Source organism: Loxodonta africana, chromosome 21, assembly GCF_030014295.1.
Source record: "Loxodonta africana isolate mLoxAfr1 chromosome 21, mLoxAfr1.hap2, whole genome shotgun sequence".
NCBI lineage: Eukaryota > Metazoa > Chordata > Mammalia > Proboscidea > Elephantidae > Loxodonta > Loxodonta africana.
Genome location: NC_087362.1, coordinates 54,623,750 through 54,651,064, shown reverse-complemented (window position 1 = coordinate 54,651,064; position 27,315 = coordinate 54,623,750).

The window sequence follows — 27,315 nt, the reverse complement described above, 5'->3', positions numbered from 1 at the left end:
TGGGACCATTGCCAGATGTGCTGATTTAAATGAATAAACTATCAAATGGACTGTCCAAATTTGGGTGACCTATTATTTTGGTAAGGAGCCCTGGTGGCGCTGTGGCTAAACACTTGGCTGCTAATTGAAAGGTTGGTGGTTTGAACCCAGCAGGCTGCTCTGTGGTGAAAAAAAAAAAAAAAAGGTAACAGTCTGCTCTCATAAAGACTGTTGTTAGGTGCCATGGAGTCGGTTCCAGCTCATAGTGATGCTATGCACAACAGAATGAAACCCTGCCTGGACCTGCACCATCCTCATAACCTGTTGTTATGCTTGAGCCCATTGTTGCAGCCATTGTGTCAATCCAACTCATTGACAGTCTCCCTCTGTTTCCGCTGACCCTCTACCTTGGAAACCCTATGGGGCCATTCTACCCTGCCCTGTGATATTGCTACGAGTCAGAATTAACCAGAGGGTAATGGTTTTGTTTTGGTTTCACTGTTTGTGTGAATTTAGGCATGTCAGTTAACTACTTGGAGTCAAAAAAAATATATCACACTCATAAGTAGAGACTATACTTTTGTAAAAAATGAGACATTCAAACATTACATTATTTTTAAAGATGTTTAGCCAATTTTCAGGGCAAAAGGAATCCTATTATGTCAAATGTGCACATTGACTTTAACACAACTAGTAATTGTATTGCATAGACATTAAAATGCAAAGTCCTCTTAATTTTGGGTTTGAGAAAATGTTAGAACTGATCTCAGAGTTATTAAGAGATTAGTATTGTTTTTAATTATTAATTTTGCCAGGTATTTTACAAAGAATATTACTTATTGAATATTTGGTGCTAGGCATGTGCTAAAACCATTACAGAGCTTTGACATTTAATCTTCACAAAAGATATATGAAATGTCATTATTGTTATATCCATTTTACAGATGAAAAAATTGAAGCTAAGAGACATGCTAAATAACTCATGCTACCAAGTGGCAGATCTGGGATTTGTAGCAAATCTGACTGATGTCAAGCAAGACCAAAGATCTTTACTATTACATTATAAAAACTCAACCTGCATGGCAACTACTGAATAGCTGGAATCTCTCTTAGATTCTTAGGGTCTTAATGCAAGTGAGGGCTCTGATGCACAATTTCACAGTAAAATTTTTTGTCTTTAAAATGGTTGATCGAGTGACTGACTGTGGACTAAAGCTAACTCTTGATTGGAGCTAAACTCCAAGCTCCGACTTAAGAGACACATTCGCAGGGGAGGCTGGGAGACATGCTACTGTTGACTCTAACTTTGCCGATGGCTGCCATAGAGTTGGGGCAGTCAGGGTTGAATGGAGTATAAATTATAACGCAAAACACAGAAAAAACAAGCAGAGCCAGACCAGATCTCACCAGCCTGCTCTGTGTGACATGAGAACATGTGGAGGAATGAAGTGTTCATAATTATGAATTGCAGCTATATTACCATAACTACATTATTCATGGCTCCAAATAGAAATCCTCTCTTGAAAATCCATTCCATTGATTTTTTTTTTTTCATTTTTAACAATAACCTCTATTGCTCATTGTTTAACAGTTCAACAAAGCTTCAAACTAGCATGGGGAGGGAGGAGGCTCTGTTTTTTAAATTTTTAACTATGACACGTTTGTTTGGTGAGAAACAACAGGTATCATGAAAAGAGCCTTTGGAGGGGAAATCTAGGCAGGGTGGGAGCGGCTGCCAGGCAATTAGTCTCACCAGTCCACTGAGGAGTGAGGAAATGGGATGCTGATTGCGGCTCTGAAGTGCTCTCTCACTCCCTGGGTGCCAGGGCAAGAAGGGGTCAGCAGAAATTCTGTCTGTCAACAAGATTTTACCTCATTGTCTAGACTGCAGTTTCAACTTCTTGCCTTTAAAATAACTTAGGGAAGGCAGTTTCTCAAAGGCCCTGATTCTTTGACAAGAACAGAAGGAAACACACACACAGTTTTCACACTTCTTCTTCAGAAAACTTTATTAAAAGTGTTTTTTTTTTTTTTTTTTTGCTAATAATCTCCCTGGTAGAGGTGGGTCTACCCATAATTAGCTACACAAACACAGAAAGTTCCTTTGTCTGCTTAAATCTCATTTGCAATACAAATAGACATGAACTAGAACTTTCTCATCATCATTGTTAAAATAACTTTATGAAAGGATAAACTCTTTCATCCTCCTTATATATAATATTAGAGGTTACTTTTCTAATTATAAAGAGGTGAGAAACATGAATGCCATAAAAATGATAATACAGATAAGATAATAATAATAGTAGCAGTGATAATAACAGTAAAACAGATTTCCAAATCCCACCCACCCAGATATGCGTGTAGTTAGTGAGTTTCCTCCCAGACAAATCCCACGAAAATAAATAAATACCATGATAAGAATAAATCTAAACTATAGCAGGTGCTCTACAAGAGACAGGAAGATTTATTGACACAGTTTCTTTGACCTTTCAACAAAAGAGATCACCAGGCCCTCCCTGAAGAGGAAGACTCAGAAATTCACCTGGAAGCGATTTTTTGAGGGACCTACTAACATACGCAGCTATATGCCAGGCAGACCTCTGCCTTGGGGAAAATATATAAGGGGAAACTTTGTTTGGCTTATCAAAGTCGCTTTTTCCCTTTTGTGGCAGATTGAAATCTGAGAAGACAGAACAAGTGGCCTAAGTTTAGGGTTTCTCTGGAAGAGGGGGTCCTAACCAAACCTCCCCGGTCTCCCAAGTAGGGACTTACAGATCAAGGGGCTCTAGTTTAAACCCGAGCAAGGTCCAGTAGCAGGTAGGGGCCCAAAGACTTCTGAAATAGCCACCCTGAGGGCAGAAAACAGCACCCCCGCACGGGTGTTGGACCTGTGCAGTGACACAGGGCCCCACTCTCAGAAGGGGAGGCCTCCACTTTAGTGTCCTTTTGGTGTATTCTTAAATATCCTGGGTGGCACGAATGGTCTGCGCTTGACTACTAACCTAAAGGTTGGTGGTTCTAACCCACCCAGAACCCTGTGGAAGAAAAGCCTGCTGATTTGCATCTGTAATCTCTCCCGCAGAGAATCTCTACCCTGTAACACACGGAATTACCGCGAGTCGGAATCAACTCGACAGCAGTGGGTTTGGTCATATTCTTAAAATCCTTAATATTTTCTAAGCAAGGGGCCCTAGCTTTTTATTTTGCACTAGGCATCACAAATTCTGTACCTGGTGCTGGTAGAGAAACATGGGATCAGTGGGCTAGTGCCAGCAATGAGGTTGAGAGAGAGAGAGTTGGAGGAGCTGTATAATTCTGAGTCCATGAGCAGGAGATACATAAAGTGTCCCTCCTGTGGACAACTTACACCTTTGGAAGTAGTTCTGTGTGTTTGTGTGCATGCACACGTTGTATAGGTGTGGGTGTGCACGAGATGAAAGCAGTAACCAAAACCAAACTCACTGGCGTCATGTTGTTTCTGACTCATAGCAGCCCTATAGGACAGAATAGAATTGCTCCATAGGGTTTCCAAGGAGCTGCTGATGGATTTGAACTGCCAGCCTTTTGGTTAGCAGCCAAACAAACACAGTGCCACCAGGGTTGCAATGAACAGAAGTGTGCTTATCTAATAGAAGTAATGCTTTTATTAGTATTAACCCTTCTCTTGGATGTATGTACAAGGAGGGTAACCTACAAGAACATGGCAGCTCCTTGACTAAGAGTAACACACTGAGTTATTGCCTTTCCCTTAAAAAGCTAAGGTGATAGAAGAGGATATGTCTTTGTCCTGGAACCTGGGACACTTGGCCCAGTTATTCTACTCTATACTAAATGGGAGGGAGAAAGTTCATGTTTCTTTCCAGACTTCTTGCTGCTCTTTCGGATGTGCATCAACACGTAGCTTAGGCTCAGGCAAATTGGCAGTCAGGACTTGTTGATTCAGTGGAAGGTTATTCATTGCTATGTCACTGGTGCCCAGTGCACACTTGCCTCCTAATTGGTGTCAACGACCATCCCCTGAGTGAATGGGAGAAAGCTCTGTTTAGCTGAGCTGACAGTCATCCTCACCTCTCTGCATGGAACATGCATGAAAGTTTGCAATCTTTTCCCTTATTGAATTAACTAGAACATCTATTTGTCTCTCTCTCTTGTTTTCGTGAAACCGTACACGGAGCCAAGAGAATACATTTTGTGCCCTAGCTCCATCTTGAAAGAGAGAATACACCCTGTGGTGTTACTATAAATGTTAATAGAATCTAACTTAATAACTGTCAGAATTTGAACATCACACATTTTGTATCTTAAGGAATTATATACACACCACAGAGGAAACTAACATCTCTAGGTCGAGGTCCCATAGTTCCTGCTTTGTACTGTAAATGTAAGATTTAACAATTTCAAGGCATCTCACTGTTGCACTTTTTGTTGTTGTCTGTTGGTTTTTTAAGCAATGCAATTGTCTTTATCATTATTGAGATGCAAGGGTATTTAAAATGAATATCTTCGAGAAAACACCAAACTATGTGAGGAAAAAAAAACCTATCTATAGCTTTTTATGAATATATTCAGCATAATTTTAACCAGACATTTAAAGTAATTGAATTGTGAAGGTCTGTTATTTTTCTTATCAAGCCCACATTCCATAAAATAAAGTTACCAATTTAATAAAATACTTTCACAGTAATAAGGGGATAATATAGCTTATGTTTTTATAGATCCTAAGAAAGTTTCGACTATATAAAGAAGGATGATTTTCACAAAAGTAATTTTCAAAAAGTGTTTTCTTCTCACAATATTAAGCATATACAAGAGAAAGATATCCAATACATTCAGACTTCAGAGGTGGGTGCTTGTGTTTCGCCAACAAGCATTTCATTTAGAATGGCTCCAAAATCATTGAATATACATCATATTTGATGTTTCAATTGTCCGCTTAAAAATACAAATTAGAAAATATAATAATTCTCTGAATATAATTCACCCCTGCTGTTCTTGGGTGACATTTCAAATTATGTATTTGTCATGTCTTTCCTGGCCTTTTATAGCACAAATAGATGGAGTGAAGCAAAGAGAATAAATTTTAAATCTTAGGCTTTTCCTTTGAGAGGATTTTCATAATATTTGTCATTGGATTTTAATTTTGTAGTAATAGCAGTTATGAATAATACATTTACAAGCACACAGGACATACATTTTCAGTTCTGTCTGAAAGTCTGTCTCGCCCTCTCCTTCTCTCTCTCTTTCCTTTTCTCCTCCCCAAACAGTCATTTTCCAGGTTGTCAAAAGATGGATGGTCTCCAGGGCTAGTTTGTTATAAATGGTAAGATCAAACAAAACAAAAAAAAATTACAATGAGCCTGTGCACCCAGCCAGGCAGTACCTGAATCAGTGGCAGTTTTTCCAAAGTAACCAGACAGACCTCATTTGTCTCCTTGTTGAGGTAGCCATGGTATCACCTGTCAAGACTTCCCATCATCCTCCTGCCTTGCTCCCACCGCTGCTCTGTGCGCTGCCTGCTGAGGGCACCACTGAGGCCAGAGAACATCCAGAGATCTTCCAAAATGGATTTGACTTTTAGGAGTTTCTAAAAAAGAATGCTTCTCTGCTCATCTCTCTGCCAAAGAGCTGTCACTTTCTTGGAAAGTTAAATTTGTCACAAGGAAAGAAAATTTCACCATCGCCTATTTAAATAAGTTAAGGAGTCAACTCTTCTCCCCAATGCTTTTTCCACTGCAAGCAAATGTATCAATCATTTTATTCTCTGAAATAACAATTTATTATCCATGCAGGAGGCCTTAGATTCAATCTGCACAGTGTTCAGAGTGTCGCTTCAGATACGAAGACCTGTCATCAGTCTTTATCAGGGTAATCACTCTGTTCTTGTCATCAGTTTTTAATAATAAAACTATTTATTACCTCGATAATTATTTATGACAAGAAGTCTGCCGTCAGCATCATGGATAAATATTGATAAATTGCTTGCTTAATAAACTGGTACTGTTTAAGTGCTTGGAGAACGTGGAAAGGAGAGTGATATCACAAAGAATAATTACAAAGAACTGTGAAATGTTTATCTCCTATTGAAAAGATTTTATTTGCCCAACAGGAATCCCATAAAAGAAAGTGAGAAATCTAATTTGTAAAAGGATAAATACTTAGCATAAAAGATAAACGAACCAATATTAAAACGTAAAAAAAAAATACAATTGTTACACATTTTATCTCGATAACAAATTGAACCAAATGAATTGGACTCAGTTTGAGGCATTATTAATACACATTTTTTAAAGCTGAAATCAAGATTGTGAAATTACGTTAAAAAACATTTTTTTTTTTTTAGTTGAGATCAGCTCCCAAAGCAACAGATTTTTTAAAAAGTGCCTTTTATGACAGGCTGAAAACGCGAATTTGAAATCGGAGTCTGAAATAGCATTAAATCTCATCCTCTGATGAGCTGCAGGGAACACATGGCTATAATCTTTACTTACCGAGACTACTTCCCTTGGGTCCATTTTCTGGAAATCACAAAGGACTCAAAGCATGACTAACAGTTACCTGGTCAGTGACGCTGTATAACAGGATATTCAACTTAAAAGTCAGAGAAGTGCCCAAATCACTTCCACCAGAGGGCTGGTATAGCCCTCCCAACTATCCTGACTGGAAGGCATACACAAAAAGAAAAAAAGAAAAAAACCTCAAACCCATTGCCATCAAGTCAATTCGGATTTATAGCGACCATATGAGACAGAGTAGACTGCTCCATATGGTTTCCAAGGAGCGGCTGGTGGGTTAGAACTGCCAGCCGTTTGATTAGCAGCTGTAGCTCTTAACCACTATGCCACCAGGCATACCCACCCAACCCACTGCTATTGAGTCGATTCGGACTCATCGCGTCCCTATAGAACAGAGTAGAACTCCCCCATAGGGTTCCAAGGAGCGCCTGGTGTATTCAAACACCTGACCTCTTGTTTAGCAGCCATAGCACTTAACCATACACCATCAGGGTTTCCCACCAGGCATAGTGGGGACAAAAGAAAACAGAAACTAGTGGAGAGGAAGTCAGGAAAGGCTAAGAGATACTCTATCCAACATACAGGTTAACCTGGGACCCACCAGTATGGAAGCTTACTGAACAGAAATGGTAAATTCCACCCCAGCCATGTCGATGTTAAGCTTCTGGAGTTAAAGAAAAAGAGAAGGGTGAAGCTCCACAAATGCAGGAAAGGGGTTATTTTAGGAAGGGTTCCTTCAAAAGCAGACACTAAATAAGGATTTAAAAGCAAGTAGCTTACTTTGAACATAATTCTAGGAAGAACCAGTAAAGGAGCAGGGAAGTCATACACAGAAAGCAACGAGGTCAGTAAAGCATGTCTTATTGACCACATGGAACCCTGGTAGCACAGTGGTTAAAGAGTTCAGCTGCTAATCAAAAGTCGACAGTTTAAGTCCACTAGCTGCTCCTTGGAAACACTATGGGGCAGTTCTACAGGTTTGCTATGAGTCTGACTGGATGGCAATCTTTTTTTTTTTTTAATCAACTAAATGATTAATGTACTCAGCTGCTAACCAAATGGCTGGAAGTTCAATCTACTCAGAGTGCCTCAAAGAAAGGTCTGCTTCCTAAAAACCAGCCTTTGAAAACTCTACGAAGCACAGTTCTACCCTAACATACATGTGATCACCATGAGTCAAAGTCAACTCAACAGCCACTCTTTTTTTCCTTATATTGAGCACGTTACTGCTGTGGAGAATTGTACTCTAGGGGGAAGTTTTGAAAATGCTTTAGTGTTGATCCAACAACAGAGTAAAGAAGCTGTTTCTCCTACAAATCCCACCTGAGATTGACTGAAGGCAGCTCTTGTGGCGCGTTAACTCCCAGGCACTTGGTCTGCCGTGAGAGGAAGCCCTCAGGTGTAAAATCACAGCTGCTGGAGATGGGCGTTGTAAGCACGTACAGAAATGGAGAGTACCAAGGCAACATGAACACTGTGCTAACAGCTTCTTCTACAATGTTGTTAGTGGCAATTGAGTCGATTCTGACTCATGGTGATTCCCTGTGTGTCGAGTAGAACTGCCCCATAGGGTTTTAGGTCAATTGAAAGTTACCAAATCGGATTCTTCCAAGAGTTTGGTGGATCAAGAAACAGGCCAGTGCACATCAGGTGTGAAGGAAATGATGAAAAGAACTATGAGGGATGAGGCTTTTTCTTCAGTGCCTTAGAAGGAAATGAAATAGTTCAAGCCCACATGGAATCAGCTAAATGCATTCATAGAAGGTGGTTGTGGACCAGCACCAAATAGAAACCTGACTCTCTGCAGGAAATTCAGAAAGTAGCTAAACACTCAGGCTAAAACACATGTTTGAGTTCCAGCTCCAAGACTAATTTTCTGTAACCTTCAGCAAGTCGCTTAGTACCTCTGTCAGTTTATTAACACTTTTCCTGTAGATTATGGAGAGGATTAAATGAAATAACTTGTACACTGACTAACACAGTACCTGGTCCATAATAGATATTCAGTAATGTTAGTTATAATGATTATTAATCGTCATGTGGCTAATCCAAGCTTAGACACAAGACCACCACCACCAGCTGCTGTCAAGTCAGTTCAGACTCATGATGACCCCATGTGTTGCAGAGTAGAACTGTGTTCCATGGGGTTTTCGTGGCTGTGACCCTTTGGAAGCAGATCACCAGGCCTTTCTTTGGAGGCCCTTCTGGGTAGGTTTGAACTGCCAAGCGTTCAGTTAGTAGTCAAGCACTTAACCTTTTGCACAACCCAGGGATCCTAGACACAAGATAGATAAAGCTGATTAGGGACATTGTTTGAGCTCTGAAGTTGCCTGGGTATCTACCAGGCCACTGCCCTAGAATATTTTGCAGGAAAGAACCAGTGTTTTCCACAGACCCCTCCTGATATTTGGGCACATAAGATGAAGATAAGATAGGGGAAAAAGTTGACAGCCAGCAGGGTTGACTTGATAATCAGAAAAATCAAATGGATTTTTAAAAACTGAATTGATTGAATTAGATGAGGACACTCATATTAATCACATTTTTCTATCTAATTACATCAATTTCACTTAATTTTTTATTGTCTCCCATACATTGGGTATTATATAGGGCACAGGGGGTACAGCAGAGAAGGTCTCTGTTGAAACTTACATTCTAGTGCTACAAGACAGACAATGAACCAGCGATTTCAAGAATGAAAGTGGTAGCGCAAGGTGATGAGAGTCAAAGAACAAAGGCATTCAATCAAACCTAAAAGATTAGACAAGACATCTTATTCACTAATTCTTCCCATAACTATTTGTTTAGTACTCAGTATGTGCCAGACACTGTGCTAGACAATGGGAATATAATAGTGAGAAAAAAATTAATTAATTTGTAGCTGTATTAAATGTCACTGTGAGAAGGTTAATTTAGAAAAAGGCTAGGGAAATAAACATCAATGTAGCCATCAGGATGGAGTTAAGAGCTAAAGAAGGAAGAGGACTATCAGGTGAAGACAGGGAGAAGAGTGATTCAGGTAGAGAGAATGATGTGTGCAAACACCTTGTGGCGGAAAGAAGTGAGGCACATCCTAAATTCTAAAGTAAGATCCATGTAGCCCGAGCATGGAGGGAAAAGCATAAGCAGGGCACGGGGAAGCCATGGTGTGAGGTTGGAAGAGAGCAGGTCACCGAAGACCTTCAAAGCCAGGTTCAGTTCACAGCTTATGGGAGGTGCTTGGAGGTTTTGAGGCCCAGGGTGCATAGTGAGATCTGCCATTGGAAATAGATTACTCTGGCTACCTTTCAGAGACTATTTGAGAAGGGGAGCAGGTGAAGACCCAATAGTAAGTTATGGCAGTCATCCATGTGAAGGTCGATGAAAATGACATTTAAAACAAAACTTGAAAGAAGAGCTGAGTAGTTGTTGAACAGCAGTGGACACAATCCTGGCAGAGGTAATCAAGCTAGATGTAAGAATATGATCAGTTTGAGAAATACAAAGATAACTCTTTATTGCTGGAGAATTGAGCACAAAGAAGACAGAGTGTTATGAAGGATGAGACTTTGGACATGTTTTTGGAAGGCCTTATAACAATATTTTAAGAATGTATACCTGTATTTTAAACATTATTAAAAGGTTTGAAAAAAAGAGTTTTGAACAATTATTGGGTTAAGGGACATGATCGAAACCAATAACTAATTCCATGTCCAGATGATGAGATTGCTGCTGTATGAAAAATTCATTAGTAATTTTTGAATGCCAAAAATTGTATTTGAAAATACTATAGACAAGTAGTTAGGATTAGTCAACAATACATCTGATATCATAAAGCCTGACATAGACAGCATTCTGATAAAAAATGATTTGCTTGGTTAACATTGACTGATGCAGGTCTTAGGATACCTAAACTGGCCCTTCCAACTCATTATGGTTCAGTGAATTCACTCATCTTGTGATCCATGCCATAGCTACATGATTGAGTACAGTCTGGTCAAGTGTGGGGACAAGGCTGGAGCTTGCTCCTAGCACAGTCACAGCTGCCATTTTGTGTAAGGATTTTCAATTACACAGACTGAATGGACTCACATATGCCATTAAAAAAATTCAGTGACTCATCTACCTGTATAGAAATCATAATTATTTTACACTGTTTCTTCAACTTCTCTCATAGTTTACATTTCATTGTGTGTTTGTTTAGTTTTTTAATTTTTCTTACTGTGGTAAATATGCAACAAAACATTTGCCATTTCAACATTCTTTGGATTTCCTGCTTCTCTGTCAAGATTCTTATTTCTGAGATGTGGGAATGGCTCAGGCTTATAATAAAACTCTACGGATAATTGTGACACACAGATAGGTTTGTCAACCCCATCCAGGATACATTATGCATGCAATTAAATTGAAACAATGCAAGGAGGAGATCTTAGTAGTTTCTTTAGTCAACCAGCATGTGTTAAGCATCTGCACTCCTGCTACCTGATAGTGGGTGAGATGAACCATAGACAGTTTGTATTTTACACGGAAAAGAGAAGAAAGCAGGATGCATTCCCCAGAGGAATACATGCCTTGAGAGAGCAGACTAAGGAGGAAATGGAGGAGGAAAGGTCCGAGGAATGGGAGGAGAACTAGGCAAGAGTGAAGCTGTCAAATACTTCATAATAATTACAGCACTTTAATAATTCTTCATGTCTGCTTTTATCAGTATTCAGCCAAAATGTTCATAAACATTGTGAGATGGGATCTAATTTACATATTCTGCCAATTATCTGTATTTATGGATAACCACTCCCAGGTTTTCCCCCATTACCCCGAATAATTGAGAATTGGCTATAGAGGCAGTTTCCCTCCCTGCTGAATAAATGTGCTGTATTTATATTATCCATGACCAGGTGGCAGATGTAATGTTCAGTGATGTGTGTTACTTTTCTGAAACTTGAAACTCCTTTCAAGGTTCAAGCTCACCAGTTAATAGAAGATAATCTGTATGGAGCATAAATTTCAAGGAGATGTCTACAATAAATCTTTCGTGAGCTTCCTGTCTGCCAGGATAGCTCTTGCTGGAGTTGACTTTATTAGTAGTAACCATTTGCACTAGGATGCCTGTGACAATGATAAAGCTTTTACATTATATGAATTATATTGGGCATATTCTACTTTTTCACATTCATTTGTTTACTAACAGGCCTTAAGATAGAAAGCTTTCAAAATCACTCGGCAAAATATAATTAAGAATCACTCAGACATGTAATTTAATCAGGAGAATAGGCAATACATAAAGGTTATAAATGACTTCACAAATGACTTTAGAATTCTTATTCATACTAATTCTTTTATGATGCAGACTAGGGAAGTGAGTTAGATGGATTTTAAATGTTTAGTTTTCATAGTGTTTTAATTAAAATAAACTCCATGTGGTTAACCTAAACATACAAAGAAAACAATTATAATCCTAATATTTTTAATGTCCAAGCTTTTATATCATGTCTTAGTATTTTGGACATAAGGGGGTTTCACACTGGGATGATAATAACATTAGTGGATATGGAACACCACTTGTGGGAATGTCTTAATATTGTCTTTACTCCTCCAAATCTCATTTTGAATGACTTTTCTGTGATGTAGATTTTTTAATTATTGACATTCATGTTTACTTCTCTGTCATGCTTTCATGGCATATGAAACCACAGATCATTTTATATTAATTCTGATTCTGCTTTTCAGATAAAAGTAAGCTATATTCCTGTTTCTTTCTTCCTATGATAGAAAATTGCTTTTGAGATCCAATTCCTCTTTGTTAAATCAATCAAATTTGATCTTTGAAGCAGGAAAAAAAAAAAAAAAGAAAGAAAGAAAAAAACAAGTATATAGTTCGAATTTGTATTGGAAACATTATCTCTTCTCATTTTAAATATGTAATCAGAGGAGGAACAATATCTTTGGAAACCAAACCTCAAGTGACGGGCTGTGACTATTGTGATGGTAAAACATTCAGCAAACATTTCAGAATCCATCAGCTCAGACTCAGTCAAACACATCCATACCATCTGTTTACATAGTTTATGGCTGCAGTCCAGAATGACAGAGAGAACTATGTAGACATCCCAAAGTTCCATACGACCTATATTTGTGGTTGAAGACATTCAGTAATGATTCTGTTGTGATTCACTGTGGTTTAGAGGAGGGTTCAGGCTCTTTCATGACATGTATATTTCCCTCTTCTTGCTTTATCATTGCTAAAGTAGCTATCTATCTCTACCGACTACTTATATGGTGGCTTAATGGAAAAAAGTTTTCTTCACAACTGGGTTTACGTTCGATTCCAAGCTCCATCATATACCAATCATGAAAGGTTGGTCTTGTTTTTAAGCTTCACTTGAGCTATTGTTTCATCATATGAAACATCTGAAAAACAACTGGAAGCTAGTATTACATGAAAAAAAAAAAAAGTTGCTATCAAGTCAATTCCAACTCATAGCGACTCTATAGGACAGAGTAGAGCTGCCCCATAAGGTTCCCAAGGAACTCCGGGTGGATTCAAACTGCTGACCTTTTGGTTAGCAGCCCTGACTCTTAACCTCTATGCCACCAGGGTTTCCAGTATTACATAGGGGGTAAGAAAATTCTGGACTCATACTTCAGTGTTAAAATCTTCAATCTGCCATTTAAAGGCTGTGTGACTTAATGACTTTCTTAAACTCTCCAGTTAGTAGATATAAGATGCTTAAAAATAAATCTGGAACATACGAGTTTAGTAAATGTTAGTTTAAAAATATCAAGATTTCAGTGAGATTTTAATCCCTGGTTAAATTAAGACAGGGAGCAAAGGCTCTGAGATCGGAGGGTGCCTGTTTGAGAAATTGTGAAGAGACTCATGTGGTTAGAGGAGAAACAAGTAAAAGAGAAATAGACTATACTATCAGGGAGGTAATACGGGGTTGAGTGTGGAACCTAGAGACTTAGTAAGACAAGGAACAGAGGGGACCCCAAATCTGCAAAACAAAATAAGAAGAAATGGGCCAGGGCACAGAAACAAAGCCATTCTCCAGAACAACGGGGCAGATCAAAAATACCCCACAAACTTCTTTAAAGTTGCCTTTCAGAAGCAGTTGGAGAAAACCAGGCCCAGGGACATGTGCTGAACATCCACCTGTGACCACTGCTTGACCTTCCAATGGGGGCAGTGAGGGGCTACAGCCCCAGCCAGGGAATTGAATGCGGAGAGCAGGAGACTGCACAGACATGACAACCCATAATAAGTCCTGCTACGAATCCCAGAGGCCTCTGGGACAGGAGCCATCTTGGAAAGCTGCTGAGCGTGCACTGTAGTTAACATACCCCTGCCTGTGCCTATGAATAAACATGAATCTTTTCCCATCCAAGAACTTTTAAAACTTGGGCCTGTCTTTTGTTCTGTTAGATGAGGTATGCATCGCTCTAGGCCTTCCTCATCTCCACTTGCAAGCCTCTTCAATAAAGCTTTGCTTGTGTGGAAAACTATGTGCCTTACCTGTTCATTCTTGACCAGTGAGAGGCAAGAACCTTATTCTGGTAACAAAATGACTGGCTGACAGAAGTTTATTAATTCCCCTCCCTTGCCAACAGCAGATGCGGCCTTCCCACTTCATTAACATGAAAATTAGTAAAATATTTTACAATAAGATGTACATAATAAATACAGAAATAAATGGAAATTAATTATTTCAAAGATTTCTTTTAACTTTATCTTCAAGTTAGAATATCAGCTAATGTGAAGACTTGCTAAGAAACTACCCACTATACTCTGTTGTGCTACTTGTCTCTGCTTCTCCTCTGTTGAAACCTCCTTTGTTTAAGTTGAGTAGTTTCGGTCTACTCTGCAAAATCTAGATTCCCTCTAGTTCACTTGGCTTTCTATATATGATCTTCAGGTATATGCAATGTATTATGAATAGAGGTAAACCAATAAACTCAATCATCTTGTTATATAAGCTACAAATAAACACATAAGACACGTAAACGTTGAGGAAAATAGTTGAAACAAAGTCTATGTACTTTATCCTAAAGCGAAGTATTAAAATCAATAGAATAAAGCCTATTGATTTAATATTAATTGAAAATAAGTGTTATTGATTTTGCAAAGATGAACTTTTTTTTTAAGTAAAACTGAAGTGTATCAGAAGAGATAAAGTTAAATTATATTGAGAGTTTCCTTAATGCTACTGTTATTTAGAAAATTACAATGATTTCCAATATATTTTCTTTCAGGAGATAATGGAAGTATGTAATTTTTATATGTTAATAAATAAATATGCTTGGTACTTAAAGGAGAGACTCTAGAGATTTATATGATTGTATCAGTCTTTGAATAACAATCTTGAAATTTCTGAAAATGAGTTCTTTTAACAGGCAGAATAATGGCTCCCCCAAAATGGCCATCTCCTAATCCTTGAAACCTATGAATATATTACTTTACAGCAAAGGGAAATTAAAGTTACGGATGGAATTAAGCTTCCTAATCAACTGACTTTAATAGAGAGGGATTATTTTGGAATATCCCCGTGAGCCCAATCTAATCACTTAAAAGAGAAAGAGAGCCGAAGATTGGGCTAGAGAGATTTGACTTGAAAAGAACTTGACCCACCATGGCTGGTTTTAAAGATAGAGGAAGGAGGTCACTAGCCAAGGAATGTGGTAGACTCTAAGTTGGGAACACTCTCAGTTTACAGCTAGCAAGAAAATGGGACCTCAATCCTATAACCACAAGGAACAAATATTTTCCAACAACTCGAATGAGCAGAGAACAGATTCTCCCTAGAACTTCCAGAAAGGAATGTAACCTGATGATGCTTTGATTTTAGGTTGGTGGGACCCATACCAGACTTCTGATCTATGGAACCTTAAGATAATGTATTCGAGTTATCTAAATCACTAAGTTTGTGGTATTTTTTTTTTAATGGAAAACTAATATAGTACTTAACAAACTCTAGAGATTTATAAGATTGTATCACTCTAAATACAGAATGTCTTAAAATTTCTGAAAAAGAGGTAGGTAAAAGAGGACAAATTCTTATTCTCTTTTTAAGTGTGCATGTGTGTAGGTAGCAATAATGTCTTCTAGTTCACACAGTTATCCATTGATTTAGCACATGTTTGTTGGGCATCTGTCAGATTTAAAGTTTTCACAAATGTCAAAATAATACTGGCAATTGAAATACAGAGTTTCACAGTATATCTGTGATCATACATACTGAAGTTTTTGGACAATGGGAATAACACCATTAGATTATTTATTTTTGCTTTCTTATCTTCAGCAGAAGAAGTACTTGTAAAACACTATCAGAAAATATTTCTACTCAATATTGGCTCTGTTGTGGTTCTCTGGTGACCTTGCCCTTAGCCACATAGGACATATGGACAAAGGCTTGAACTACAACTAATATGTGTATTGAAAGAACACCTTATGATCCTTCTGGACCATAAGAGAATGAGAGACCTATGAGAAGCTGCATGAGGTCATCTCAAGCATAGGCCTCCTTATCTCCCCTGGGAGGCTGTCATAAGTAAGTTTTTCATTGCCTCCCTGATGAGGTATGAGGCTTCCTGCCTTGTCCCTCTCAGCATAGGGCTGCAGAATATAAAACTTCTTAGGTGCAGATTAGAATTAACTACTCAGCAACTGAGTATCCTATAAATCATGTTGCAGTCATCCAGCCCCTTATGTTTCCACATTGTCCTTTTTGGTGTGGGGGCCATGGACCACAGGGAGTTGGTATCTTTGGCTATTCTTCCTTTCACTGTTTATGTAAATAATAAATTGTCTGAATTTAAAAGTAGTTCATTGTAACTTTATTGGTCATATTAGTCAGGCCTTGGCCTTGCCTTGTCTTGTGTGTGCTTGACAGTTTATAAGTAGAGGGATAAAAATGTTGAAAAAAAAAAATTTTTTTTTTTTTTTTAAATGTTGAGAAGGTAAAAATTAACCTCCCACCTCCCCCTCCCCCCCCCAAAAGTATTCATGGACTAATGAAGTCATTTAACTGCATAATTTACCATTTTGGTTAGAAGAATATAACCTTGAAAATAGGAAAAACTATTTTTGGAACATAAGCACAATTTTTATTCTGTGGTAAGACAAACAGGAACTTTATTAATGTTTTGTTACCTCTGCCTTTTTTTCTCGCTGTTAACTGACACTTCTCACTGCTATAAGATCCTTCAACTTTTTTCCAGTTAATTAATTGGAATTCTATCAGGTAGGGAAATCAAATAAACAAGCTTGATATTATTTGCAGCTTAGATAATGTCAAAGTCAGAATATTACTGCCAAAAAGGAGTCATTTGAACTCTTACACATGTTGTCAGAAGCAGGATGGGGAAGGAGGCCTGGTGATCTTCCCACTAATGTGGCCTCCCTCTTCCTTTTACCATATCACATTTTCACTTATTTGTACATTTGAACTGTTCTCTAAAAAATCAATCCTTTCCTCACCCTCCTAGAACACTTTGTTCAAACAGGCATTTCTGGGCGTGGGGTTAGGGACAAACAACAAATAGATTTACGTAGGTTAAAGTGAAGGCAGTATAACATATGAATTAAAAGCACTGGCTTTGGGTTCCAATCAACATGGGTTAGGATTGTACCAGAGTCAGATCATGATCTTGTACAAGTTAGTTAATCTCTTTGAACACCAGTTCTCTTGCCTATTAAGAGAGAATAAGTAATGACTGCTTCACACAGTTGTTGTAAAGATTAAATGAAACTTTTTTTTTAAAGTGATTTATAGAATACTTGGTAGATTTTATAGCCCAATTAATAGCAACCATAAAGAAAAAAATTATCGTTTTTAAAGTATTCACTATTTTAAAAAGCACTGTTTAAGCACATACTAGGTGAGGCTTTGTTCTAGGCATGTAGAATGCAGATTTGAAATTTAAAGTTACTTAGATAAAGAGATCTCTAAGTAGTGTTGAAATTTCTTATTAGCATCTGTCTTAGTTTCATAGGGTTTCCTTAAGAAATTACCACAATCTGTGTAGCTTAAAACAACAGAAATTTATTGTTTTACAGCCCTAGTAGCTAGAAGTCTGAATTTGGGGTATCGACAGGGCCATACTCTCTTCGAAGGCTCAAGGGGAAGATCCTTTCTAGTCTCCTCCAGATTCTGGTAGCCCCAGATATTCTTTGGCTTGCGGCAGCCTAACTTCAATCTGTCTCTGCCTTCATGTGGCCATCTTCCCTCTGGTCTGTTTGACTTCTCATGGCATTCTGCTCTCTCTGTCTCTTCTCCTGAAGTCACCAGTCATAAAGATCCTAATGACCTTATGTTAATTTAATTATCTATATTTGCAATGGCCCTATTTCCAAACTAGGTCACATTCGTAGGTACAGGGGACTGGGACTTCAACAGACCTTTCTGGAGGACACAATTCAGTCCATAACATATCTTTTTCTCTTATCAAGCTGAGTTCAACTTTCCCTGATTTCCTAAGTTATTGCTTTGCTATCTGATTTTCATCTTCCTAAAAACTGCCATCGTTTGTCTGTTGCCTTTTCGTCTTCAGAGAGTCATATCTCTTTGAGAGTTGAGGATGTCAATATAAGTGTGGTATTCAATTGATCATGCTTAAAGTATAAGGCTAATAAGTATGTTTAAATAAAATTCAAAGTGCCATTGAAAAATAGAGAAAAGAGGAACCATGTCTGCCTGATTGAGTCTAAGACTATTTTGGTAAGCCAGAAACATTTGAATGGAGTCTGCAGGATGCATTGGGGTTAGTGAGACTGCGGAGGGGCCAAGAAGCAGAGGAATCACATGGTGGTTTGGGGAGAGTGCTTCACTGAGATAAGTGCTACACACATGGGGTATGCAGGAGAAGGTCTGGAGGATATGAAGAGTTCAGACTTGATTCTCTATTCCCATGGAAGCAAGAAGCAAAAGGTGGGTTGACAGTCAGATTTACATAATAAGATAACAATTCTCATAACATTTTGAAGAAGAAATCAATGAGTAAGAAAGTGCAGGTAACAGGTAAGAGGCTGTTGAAAGAGATCAGACTAGAAATCAAGAGGGCTTGAATACACAGTCTGTCTGATTAGCATCACAGATTTGGTTTTGAGTGAACTCGGTAATATTAGTAGCCTTTTAGAACAATGTGTCCCTCTGTCAGACTTAACTCTTTTCTCTTGGTTTTTCATCCTTCCTTCTACCACTCGCGTTTCCAAAATACCTCCTCTATAAATCCTTGCCAGGGCGGTAAGAGGATTCCAGTGCTAATTTATCTTGTCTCTGTGTTCATCTCTGTTATTTCAGAGTGTTAACCACATTTTCAGCTCTTACTACTAGGAAGATGAAGTGATATGCATAAATCCTAGAGATTTTCTTTTTCCTCATTCTTTCCCCAAAAACACTTATTTCTGATACTGGCATTGCATTGCTGATGCAGTCATTGAATTCCTGTCCCTGTCCAGAATTCCAGATGGTACAAATTGCTTTTCATCTCCTATTGGAAAATGGCATATTCAGGGCAAGTTTACGCCTACATAAAATTTCATTGGCAAATTGACACGCAGATAACTGATTAAATTAATTGAGCTTTTAATCTACATTGTTTTATGCAAAACAGTCTGCTTAATCTCTTTCCGAATCTGGATGCCTAAAAGTAAAGCATTTTTGCTTTCTCTCATAAAAATCATTAATTTCTCAAGTATAACTAATTAGCAAACAAGGTTATCATAAGAGATGAATGCAAGTCTCGTGAAAGTTTACACTCCTGTAGATTGAAATCACTTTGACATTCATTATTCCCAAGAAGCCACACACTTTGGATCCTAGGCTAACACAGTAACGTTCATGGTATATGTATTTTTAAGGTTTCATGAAATAATATGGGTCTTGCCCATGGGACTTATTTAAAAATTCAATTGTTTTTTAAGTTTGGTATACATTGGAAGAGCAAGGATTTAGATTAGTTGCTGGGACTCCTGAGGTAGATCTAGATTCCCATAACAATTTTAAAAAATTGTTAATGATACACAATGGGTGATTTAGACATCTGGTAAACCTCATCTCAGGTTTTAAAAAGTTCTTCCTAACATCTGTGATGCTGTGCTCTAATTATGTCAAAGCAATATAGAAATAGTAGATGAAACTGAAAACCTCCCAGGAATTGAGGTCATAAGGGAAAATATTTTAAGGTGTTTGAATTTTTTTTTTTTTTAATTAAAAATATTTGATTGCTTTCATAGCAGTTGTTCTCCTAGAAGGCAGCCTTTCCTAAGAGGACATCTTGCTGGAATGATGGTTTTATAAAGTGGTGCTCTAAGGAATAATGACAGCTGTGTGCAAGCCTGAGATTTCCTTTATCTACCAAATGCTTTTTTTTTTTTAAGTAGGGTGTAGTAGGTAAAGGGCGGTCAAAAGTAAGATATATAAATGAAAGGTGTTGCATGGTTAATCTTTTAGTTTATAGACTAAGTGTTTAAACACAATGTGACTTTCACAAATTGAGAGGCGTGAATGAGCTATAAACATGGGAGACTTGTATTCTGCTCCTAGCTCCACTGATGATTGTCGTAAGTTTGAGCAGCTTAACTCTGAGTCATGGACAACCTAGGTAAATTAACTTGTTGCCATCAAGTCAACCAGGGCTCCTGCAGTAAATTGGATGGATTTGGGGAAGCTATGATTGCTACAGCATATTAAGTATTGGATTGAATTTAAGCTTGGCTGAAGAAAGCTTACATGTTGGAGGTAGTCCAATCAGATACTTTTTAAGCCTGGTAGTCAGTGTGGAAATACTGATGTGCTCCAGTCATGAGACATTAATCATCTCATTATAACACACTTTTGGTCTTTAATATTTACATCACTGGGTTACATATGTCTGTGTGTATTTCTTTTTTCTATCCAATGCCATGGCTTCGAATATGGGTTGTTGGTGGCCCTCAGCATATGGTGACCTCTTTTTTTTTTTTTTTTATGATTTTCATATTATTCACTGAAAGAAAAATATCTATTTAATTCATGAAATTTTTATGTACTTAAATAAACTGCTTTTGTTCAACATCTTTAACCAGATTTATAATTGTGATCACATACTGTTTGCAAATATATTATTTTTTCTTCCTTAGAATATAAACATGTTTTATGAATTGTTTTAATATAGAAATTAAGTCAATGATTAAAATTTATATACTCCTCATTATACCTCTTTGAGAACTCAACATTTTTAGTAGTAAAAATGAAATTTAATAGCCACCAGGAATTTTTCAATAATCAGATAGTAAGGTCAAATAGTAAATTTCAGATATCTACTTTTTGAAATAAAAGGAAATGAAATGACTTGTTTCTTGGTTAATTTTATGACAAAAAAATTCTCATATTTCAGTGGTTTCCCAGAATTATTCATAGTTATGCAATCATGAGTCAAATGCAATACCAAAAGCATTTAGTTACATAATCCAGAATTAATTTGAATAACCTAGTAGCTCTCCTTAGAAAATTCAAAACTCAGAAAGAAAAGTTTCCAATAATTTTCTATAGGAAAAACTTCTAAAATATTGGCCTAAAATGAATTTATTCTGATGCATGAAGAAAGGATCCAATTCTTGTACATTGGTTAAGGTAACAAGACCTTGTCATGTATTTTCTTTTGTCTCTCCGAAGCAACTCCCGCTTGCTCATTACTTATTGTTTTATTTATCATGTATACTTACTGCTGCTTAAAAAAAGGAAGTCATTTAAAATAAAACACAGGAGTGACATAACATCATTAACATTAAAATACAAAAAAGTCACATAAAAAGAAAACTAAACCAATTAAACAAACCAATCATTCTGATACAGCTATTATGCTTGGATACTAAGTTCCTCTGGAAAATCCTTAGAAACCAATAAAAACCGAACTTGATGGGTAATTGAACACATCAGTTAAGAGAAGCAACTCTACCTCCCTCTGCTGGAGTTTGACACATAGGTTGCCTAACTAATATGTGATAGATTTCTCATCTGTCAACTGGGGGTAAGAATCACAGTACGGATCACAGTAAATTGAATTACTGATTCAATTTACTAAATTGAATTAGTAAATAACTGGACAGCAATTATATACATTATTTTGGATTCCTGGTGGTGCAATGGTTAAGAGCTTGTCTGCTAACTAAAATGTTGGCAATTGGAATCTACCATCCACTCCTTGGAAATCCTATGGAGCAGTTCTACTCTGTCACATGGGGTCGCTATGAGTGGGAATCTACTCGATGGCGATGTGTTTAGTTTGGCCAACACATTATTTTGAATAGTCCTTGGGACGTAGTAAAACTTCAGTAAATACTGTTGCTGTTTTGGGGTGCTCTTGAGTTAATTCCCACTCATAGTGACCCCAAGTGACAGACTAGAACTGTCCCATATGTTTTTCTTGGCTCTAATCTTTATGGAAGAAAATCGCCAGGTCTTTCTCCTGTGGAGCTGCAGGGTGGATTTGAACCTCCAACCTTTTGATTAGCAGCAGAGTGCTTAACCATTGTACCACCAGGGTTCCGTCAATAAGGATTAACTGTTAATAATAATCAACATCTGCCTATTTATCACTTGCCTTAAAGAATTTTTTTTTTTTTTTTTAACAGTTGAGAAAAAAGTGCCCGGATTGAATAAGCAACATGCTACTCAAAATGCACATACTTATTATTGGCAAAAGTGGGGAACTGAATGTAGGTAAATCCCAAGTCTGAAGTACTCTCTAATGTCCTGAACAGTAATTAGTTAAAAATGCAATTCTCAGTTATATGCATTTACTTAATCATGCTCTTTGCCATAATTAGGTCACGGCATTTTCCACATTTGCTGCTTGGCCAACTCCACAGTTTCTTCTCTGAGAAATTAAAACAAAACAAGTATACACACACACACATATATGTTTCTGTCTAAGCTTTATACAGTCTTCTTTTCCAGGAAATATACTCAGACCTGCTCATTGTTGCTTGGACCTGTGCATTCGCATAGCTCCCCTTGTTCATGGACTTCCCCTCTGACATCTCTTTAAGAGGACTTTACTAGGAAAATGTTGAAATGGCAGCCAAGAGTCTGGGTACTTCCATCAAAGAATCATTAATTCCTTAACTAGCATAGATAAAACTTCATTGATAAAATTGTTTGAAGCTCTGCACTTAAATCGCTCCTCTTGTTCTTGGACTTTTCCCATCTGCCATGCCTTTAAGAAGAGGACTTTGTTCGAAACATGTTAAAAAGGCAACCAAGAGCCAGATACTCCCACCGTGGAATCACCAATTCCTTCAGCTAGCATTGATAAAGCTTTTATTACATGGTAAGTAGTACTGTCCCCCACATGTCTGTCAGTTTGTCGTACTGTGGGGGCTTGTGTGTTGCCGTGAAGCAGGAAGCTATGCCGTTGGTATTCAGATACCAGCAGGGTCACCCATGGAGGACAGGTTTCAGCTTAGCTTCGAGACTAAGATAGGCTAGGAAGAAGGATGCAGCAGTCTACTTCTGAAAAGCATTAGCCAGTGAAAGCCTTATGAATAGCAGTGGAACATTGTCTGATATAGTGCTGGAAGATGAACCCCCCAGGTTGGAAGGCACTCAAAAGATGACTGGGGAAGAGCTGCCTCCTCAAAGTAGAGTTGACCTTAATGACATGGATGGAGTAATGCTTTCAGAACCCTCATTTGCTGATGTGGCACGACTCAAAATGAGAAGAAACATCTGCAAATATCCATTAATAATCAGGACCTAGAATGCACAATGTATGAATCTAGGAAAATTGGAAATCGGAAAAATGAAATGGAATGCATAAACATTGATATCCTAGGCATTAGTGAGGTGAAATGGACTGGTGTTGGTCATTTTGAATCAGACAATCACACAGTCTACTGTGCTGGGAATGACAACTCGAAGAGGAATGGTGTTGCATTCATCGTCAAAAAGAATGTTTCAAGATACATCCTGAATTATAACACTGTCAGTGATGGGTAATATCCATGTGCCTACAAGGAAGACCAGTTAATACAACTATTATTCAAATTTACACACCAACCGCTAGGGCCAAAGATGAAGAAATAGAAGATTTTTATCAGCTGCTGCAGTCTGAAATTGATCGAACATGAAATCAAGATGCATCGATAATTACTGGCGATTGGAATGCAAAAGTTGGAAACGAAGAAGATGGATCAGTAGTTGGAAAATATGGCCTTGGTAACAGAAACAATGCTGGAGATCGAATGATAGAATTTTGCAAGACCAACGACTTCTTCACTGCAAATACCTTCTTTCACCAACATAAACGGCGACCATACATATACACCTCGCCAGATAAAATGCACAGAAATCAAATTGACTACATCTGTGGAAACGGATGATGGAAAAGCTCAATATCACCAGTCAGAACAAGGCCGGGGCCAACTGTGGAACAGAGCGTCAGAGAATACCAGAAGGATGTTTACCTGTGTCTTATTGACTATGCAAAGGCGTTTAACTATGTGGATCATAACAAACTACAGATAACATTGCAAAGAATGGGAATTCCAGAAAACTTAACTGTGCTCATGAGGAAACTTTACATAGATCAAGAGGTGGTTGTAGAGAACAAGGGGATCCTGACTGGTTTAAAGTCAGAAAAGATGTGTGTCAGGGTTGTATTCTTTCACCATACCTATTCAATCTGTATGCTGAGCAAATAATCCGAGAAGCTGGACTATATGAAAAAGAACGGGGCATCAGGTTTGGAGGAAGACTCATTAACAACTTGTGTTATGCAGGTGACACAACCTTGCTTGCTGAAAGTGAAGAGGACTTGAAGCACTTACTAATGAAGATCAAAGACCACAGCCTTCAGTTTGGATTGCACCTCAACATAAGGAAAACAAAAATCCTCACAACTGGACCAATGAGGAACATCATGATAAGTGGAGAAAAGATTGAAGTTGTCAAGGATTTTATTTTACTTGGATCCACAATCAACAGCCATGGAAGCAGCAATCAAGAAATCAAAAGATGCATTGCATTGGGTAAATCTGCTGCAAAGGACCTCTTTAAAGTTTTGAAAAGCAAAGATGTCAACTTGAAGACTAAAGTGCACCTGACCCAAGCCGTGGTATTTTCAATCGCATCATATGCATGTGAATGCTGGACAATGAACAAGGAAGACCAAAGAAGAATTGACGCTTTTGAGTCGTGGTGTTGGCAAGGAATATTGAATATACCATGGACTGCGAAAAGAATGAACAAATCTGTCTTAGAAGAAGTACAACCAGAATGCTCCTTAGAAGCAAGGATGGCAAGACTGCGTCTTACATACTTTGGACATGTTGTCAGGAGGGACAGTCCCTGGAGAAGGACATGATGCTTGGCAGAGGACAGGGCAGCGGAAAAGAGGAAGACCATCAATGAGGTAGATTGACACAGTGGCTGCAACGATGAGCTCAAGCATAACAATGATTTTAAGGATGGTTCAGGACCAGGCAGCGTTTCGTTTGGTTGTGCATAGGCTCTCTATGAGTCGGAACCGACTAGAGGGCACCTAACAACAACGACAAGTAGTACAGTGCTAGAAAATGTTATATTTGGACATTTTACTCTCAATTTACTATTGGAAGGGCCTGCTTCAAATTTAGCTTTATTAAGTCAGCTGCATGTCATGCGACATGTTCAATTATAATTCATGGCTTTAATATTCAAGTAGGTTATTTTAATGCCAACCCCTAAAGGAATATGTAATAAAATTGATGCTATCTATGTATAAACTCTTTTGCTGGCAAGTTAATGCAATCTAATTGAAGTAAAATGAGAAATTGCGTGGTTTATATTACAAAGATTAACATCAGCGATGACAATCTATAAATGTCCTGTATAAGATACTAATGGAAACTAAGTAGATCTTTTGTTTGTTTGTTTAAGAGAATGTCACCTTTTGTGACCTGAAGAGGTTTAATTTCCTCTGGTGCTCTGAGTCACTGTCATCTGCTACACTGTTAAGTCTTTTTTCGTATGTGGACTTTATTGGAATGGCATTGATAAATGCTGAATCACACAGGTCAAATGTAAACAGAACAGGGTTGGAAGGGACTATTATAAACATCTAAAAAAAAAATCTAGGCAGGATTATTTCCAAATGTTTGCCCAGAATGCTATTTCCTTAGGCTATTAATAGGTGTTTCGAGAAAGAAACAAGAGTACAGAGACAAATAATTGTGGAATACTTTAAAGCAAAACTAAATTGGTTTCTTTATTGTAGAATGTCTCAGCACTTATCCAATGATTAAGGACTTTGTGAAGGGTTGAGTGAGTACGTTCTATTCAGTGATACACGATACACACATTTACTTTCTTCTCTTTCTCTCCCTCTCTTTCCAGTCAGATTTCCTCTTGTGAAATATTTCACAAGATCAGTGTTTTCTGCAACACACCTAGGTAAAGCTTGATTTTATCCAAGTCACTTTTATAGATAGTGAAACTGAGCCTCATTCTTTTTAAGGATGAGTTCATGGGATGATGGAAAGAACTAGGTAGTGTGGCAAGAACTGGGAAGCAAAACACTGTATTTCTCAAATGAAGAACGTAAGATATGAGGTACTTAAAGTCATATTGTAATGATTCAACCCAAAGCCTTGAAGAAGGGTTGCAAATTAAGAGCATGCCATATTGATACCTAATGGAAATGCTAGTGTTCGTTGTTGTTGTTAGGTGCCATCGAGTCAGTTCTGACTCATAGAGACCCTACGCACAACAGAGTGAAACACTGCCTGGTCCTGCGTCATCCTTACAATTGTTATTATGCTTGAGCTCATTGTTGCAGCCACTGTGTCAATCCACCTCATTGAGGGTCTTCTTCTTTTCCGCTGGCCTTGTACTTTGCCAAGCATGATGTCTTCCTCCAGGGACTGATCCCTCCTGACAACATGTCCAAAGTGTATAAGACCCAGTCTCGCCATCCTTGCTTTTAAGGAGCATTCTGGCTGCACTTCTTCCAAGACAGATTTGTTTGTTATTTTGGCAGTCCGTGGTATGGTCAATACTCTTCACCAACGCCACAATTCAAATGTGTCAATTCTTCTTCGGTCTTCCTTATTCACTGTCCAGCTTTCACATGCATATGATGCGATTGAAAATACCACGGCTTGGGTCAGGCTCACCTTAGTCTTCAAGGTGACCTCTTTGCTCTTCAACACTTCAAAGAGGTCCTTTGCAGCAGATTTACCCAACGCAATGTGTCGTATCGTTTCTTGACTGCTGCTTCCATGGCTGTTGATCGTGGATCCAAGTAAAATGAAATCCTTGACAACTTCAATCTTTTCTCCATTTATCATGATGTTGCTCACTGGTCCAGCTGTGAGGATTTTTGCTTTCTTTATGTTGAGGTGCAATCCAGACTGAAAGCTGTAGTCTTTGATCTTCATTAGTAAGTGCTTCAGGTCCTTTTCACTTTCAGCAATCAAGGTTGTGTCATCTGCATAACGCAGGTTGTTAATGAGTCTTCCTCCAATCCCAATACCCTGTTCTTCTTCATATAGTCCAGTTTCTCATATTATTTGCTCAGTGTACAGATTGAATAGGTATGGTGAAAGAATACAACCCTGACGCACACCTTTCCTGACTTTAAACCAATCAGTATCCCCTTGTTCTGTCAGAACAACTGCCCCTTGATCTATGCACAGGTTCCTCATAAGCACAATGAAGTGTTCTGGAATTCCCGTTCTTTGCAATGTTATCCATAATTTGTTATGATCCACACAGTCGAATGCCTTTGCATAGTCAATAAAACACAGGTAAACGCTAGCCAGAAATTCAGGCCGGTTTCAGAAGAGGATGTGGAACCAGGGATATCATTGCTGATGTCAGATGGATCC